Genomic DNA, 4799 nt, shown 5'->3' with positions numbered 1-4799 from the left:
CATCTGACATACTTTGGACATGGTGTAAGGAGAGACAGGTCTTTGGAGAGGGACATCATGCTGGGTAGAGTAGAGGGACAGCGCAGGAGGGGAAGACCCTTTATGAGGTGGATTGATTCAGTGACTGGGGTAATCGGGATGGATGTGTCAGAGTCAATGAGATTGGCACAGGATAGAGCACGGTTTAGGGCTGTTGTACATGGAGTCGCTATGAGTCGCAAACGACTCGACGGCACATAACAACAACAACAACAACAACATTGCTCCTGAGTTCTCAATAATATTCCATTGTGTGACTGGACCACAATTTCTCAAGCCATTCTGTTGTGGTTAGACATTTGAGCTATTTATATGTTCTTGCGATGATGAATAATGTTACTATGAGCATTGGCTTACAAATCTGTTTGAGTCTCAGTTCTAATTTCCTTGGGATATATTCCTGGTAGTGGAATAGTTGGGTCATACAGAGTTTCAATGTTCAAGTTTGTTGAGAAAATGCCAAATTGCCTTCCAGAATGGTTGCACCATTTTATAATCCCTCCAACAATATAAGAGTTCCTACTTCTCCATATCCTTTCTAATATTTATTGGTCTTGCCCTGCTAAACTTTGTCATTGTTACTGATGTAAGATGGTATATCATTGTAGTTTTGATTTCTATCTCTTATTTCCAGTGATTTTGAGCATTTCTCTATGTGTCTGTTTTCCATCCAAATGTCTTCCTCTGTGAAAAGTCTTTTCATGTTTTTAGTCCATTTTGTAACTGAGTTATGAGTCTTATTTTCCAAGGGGCCCCGAAGTATTCCGTAAACTATTGTTTTGAGAGCCTTGCCTGAGATAGTATTATCAAATGTTTTTTGTTTTGTTTTTTCCCCAGCTGGTACATTTTCAGTTCACTCTCTTGGGAAAAGTTTTGATGAACACAGGAATTTACCTATCATATTATATTATATATTACCTATTCATCAATTTCATCCTCTTCAAATCGTGCATTTCTGGCTGTATTTTTCAGCTTCTTCATACCATAGACTGGGCTTTCTAAGCTTGTACAGTTTATCTCTTATAAACTTTATGGTCTTCGCCTTTACTAACAAATCTCTGATCCATGTTTAGTTGATTTTTGTGGACAGATCTTCTGTCTTCTAGTAAGGTTCACTCCCAAGTATCTAGGTATAAGGTTGACTATTTAAAAGTTGGTTGGGCCTGAGGGTCGAATGTTTTTTTTATTCTGAAGAAACTTTCTTCTAAGTTGTGCAGCACTCCTCTGTCAATTTACTGCACTAAGATAATCTGGGTTTACTGTGATGATCAACCTTGTGCCACTGGGGGGTCAAATATCATAATGGCTGCCCATGGTGGACAGTGTTTATTGGAGCTCACAGTTCACGACAGGCTTGGAAGCAGGAATGACAGCCACTTCCTAAACCACATGCAACTGGAGACTTTGTGAATTTTGATAAACAATAAGAGTTATAGAAATGCTTCAGGCCTTTTTTTCATAGGGTTGCTATGAGTCATACTTAACTCCACAGCAATCAACAAAACAATTTTAAAGAGTATTGTTTCTTGGTTTCCTTCTCTGAGTTCTTTTCTTTACTCACCCTAATAAATTTTTTCTATAGCTTTAGTGATTTGTTGTTGTGGAGTCCTTTTCTGCATAGACTATCATAGCATCTGTATGTACTGACAGCTTAACCATCTCTTTGCCTATCTGGATTTCTTCAATTTCCTTCTCTTGTCATATTGCCTTAGCAAGTACTTCCAGTACAATATTGAATAGACGTGCTGACAGTGAGCACCCTTGTCTGGTCCCTGTTCGAAGAAAAATGTTTTTGGTTTTTCTTTATTGAGAATGATATTGGCTCTTGGTTTTGCATATGTACTTTCCATCATGCTGAGGAAATTATCTTATATTCTTATTTTGCTCTGTGCCTTAATCAAGAAGGCGTGTTGGATTTTGTCTAAATCCTTTACTGCATCAATTGCTCCTATCAAAGAGTTCTTGTTATTTGTTTTGCAATGTGAATGACTTTGTTTTTCTTAAGTTGAACTATCTTGGATATCTGTTACGAATCCCACTGCTCATAAGGATTCCTTTTTATCATTTGCTGTTGGATTCTATTGGTGAAGATCTTGCTAGCGATTTTTGTATCTATGTTCATGGGAGATATTGATTTGTAGTTTTCTTTTTTTGGTAACATCTTGCCTGTTTTTCGTATTTTGATTATGCTTGTTTCCTCCATGAATTCTATTTTTTTAAAATTTTTATTGGGAAAAGACAAATTGGGGGTACAAGGAGGTGAGTGTTGGGGGCAGAAGGGTGAGGACAGGCAGGGATGCCGTTGCAGAGCTGCAGAAATTGGTTGGTGGGGGGAGCAGGTGAAGGAAATGAAAGTGATCCAGTGGGGACCAGACGCTAAAGGAAAATGACAAGCATTTTCCAATGGTAGTTAAATCAACTGTCTTACTGATTTGGGAACTGGATGCCAACTCTCTGGCTTCTTCATGCTGAACAGGGGCGTTGATGTGAAGGGGGAAAGGGAGGACACTTTATCACCTTATTGGTGATCTTGGTTTAAGGCTGCTTGCCTTCTTATTCTATTAGAAGATATTTTCCTGTCATTTGCTCCCCTCTGGACTGCAAAGTGTTTTCCCAGGTGGGTCCAGTGGGGATGGCTGGTTGAACCCAGAGGCTCCATCCTCCTTTGCTTCCTTACCTGTCAGTTGTATTTCCTTTTTGTCACTGGCACTGGGTTTGGGGTCAGGTCTGAAGTAAAACTCAGTGGTAAGGTTACCTGTAGGAAAGGGAGCAAACCTAGAGAGAACAAACTTGTGAGTTACAAATAGAAGGGCTTTGAGGGTGTTGCTTTCAGGTTTACTGGGGGAGAGGGTGGCAGAAAATAGCCTAGACAAAATTCTCTGGATACCCTAGGCATTTTGTTTTTCCTACCCAGGCGTCAGATGGCACAATCTGAGAACTGAGGAGCTCACCCTGAGGGCCTTGATGGCTCGCCTCGAGCCGAAGGCCAAAGACAGCCTGCCACGGTAGAGGGCCGTGACAGCTCATCCCGAGCCGAGGGCCGAGGACAGCCCGCCCTGGGCAGAGGTCCATGATGGCTCACCCCGAGCTCAGGGCCAAAGACAACCCATCGCGAGCAGGGCATCACCCCCCATGGGCTGGCTGGTGCACTCCCCTCTACTTGCCCCCACACTAATCTGGTCCCCTCACCTGACCGAGGAGTGTGTGGCCAGGGACAGCATCTCCAATTCCAGCACCACCACTTTTACCCCCCCATAAGTGGTCGTACTATAATTTGAATTTGAAGTAGGTGTCACTTCCCTCCCCCTTTATAAATGGCAAAGGGAACCTGAAAATTGTGAACAGGCTCCCTCCAGGTCTAAACATCTTTTGGCAGAAGCATTCAACAGATCAAAATATGTGGTACATTTATGATGTTGGTCCTCTTGGACATGCTGTCACTGTAAGTGTCATCAAGTAGACAACTCACAGTGACTTTCAACAATCCATTGTATAGGTGATCATCTTCTCTGGTTTTCCAAGGAAAGTCAAACCTGCAGGTGGTGGGGCACACGTCCCCACTATGGGTGGCGGGGCGCGTGTCATCTTTTCTGTGCCGCCGGTTGGCAGGGGCACACCATCCCCTAGCGCAGGTGTCTGGCTGGTGCTCGCCATCTCCCACACAGGCGGCACGTCTTGTGCACGGGCGACCCGCGAGAGTGCTTACTCTCTCGGTGGGCATGCATCATCTTGTGCGCAGGCAGCTGGTGGGGGTAGGTGCGCGTCATCCCCCAGCACGGGCAGCTGGCGGGACGTCATCCCACTCGTGGGCGACCAGAGGGCTCACATCATCTCTTCACATCATCTCTCGGTGGGTGTGCATCATCACTCAGAGTGCTCGTGTCTTCTTGTGTGCAGGCAGCCATTGGGCCAGCAGGCATGCACCATCCCCCACACAGGCGACTGGCAGGCGCCTGCGATTTTTTTGTGTGGGTGGCTGCCAGGCGTGTGCCATCTTCCTCGTGGGTGGCTGGTGGGCGCAAGCCATCTCCCAAGTATCATTTCCCATACAGACAACTAGCCGGCGCAGGCGCGTGTCATCTCTTGGCAGGTGGGAGCCATCTTGTGCATGGGCAGCTGGTGGGGGTGGGTGCTCGCCATCCCTCCACGCAGCTGGGCGGTGGGCATACTTCATCTCTCTGTGTGCACGCACCATCTCCTGCACAGGCAGCCAGCGGGTGGGTGCGCATCATCCCCCAGCGTGGGGCGGCCAGCAGGCGTGCGCCATCTCCCACACAGTCCGTGCCATTCCCCATTGCGGGCCACTGGTGGGCTTGCACCATCTCCCGCATGGGCGGCTGGTGGCATGCGCCACCCCACTGTGCGGGCGACTGCTGGGCGAGTGCCATCTTCCATGTGGGTGGCCAGCAAGCGCAAGCCATCTCCAGCAGGTCATCAGCCACAGGGGAGGCTGGCGGTTGCGCTTCATCTCACACGCGGGAGGCCAGTGTCCACCCGCTTCCCCTGCCACCATGATCTTGTCTCCAAGAATTCTCCTCGGAACAAGTACACTTTGCTACAGTGTGGCGGCTCCACCGCACCAGTCCTGGGGAGGCCCAGAGCCCACCCTCCGTCCTGGGCAACGTATTCCATAGGCTCCAGCTGTGGGAGCTTCATGGAGCTGTGGCTGCAGTGCGGGCTCTGTGGGAGGGGGTTGGGAGCTGTGACACTCACCCATTCTTCCTTGGAAATCCTTGAATTCCTGTTGTTGAGACTCAGTC

At 47.3% G+C, this 4799-nt stretch overlaps 1 pseudogene; it reads left to right on the top strand.

Annotated features, from left to right (window-relative positions):
* The window catches only part of LOC102873314, an 11287-nt pseudogene extending 6733 nt beyond the window's left edge, over nucleotides 1–4554 (top strand).
* Nucleotides 4555–4799: the final 245 nt, after the last annotated feature.

Source organism: Elephantulus edwardii, unplaced genomic scaffold (assembly GCF_000299155.1).
Source record: "Elephantulus edwardii isolate Elephantulus edwardi_28Jun2011 unplaced genomic scaffold, EleEdw1.0 scaffold00019, whole genome shotgun sequence".
Lineage (NCBI taxonomy): Eukaryota > Metazoa > Chordata > Mammalia > Macroscelidea > Macroscelididae > Elephantulus > Elephantulus edwardii.
This window is presented reverse-complemented; position numbering and strand designations above follow the sequence as displayed.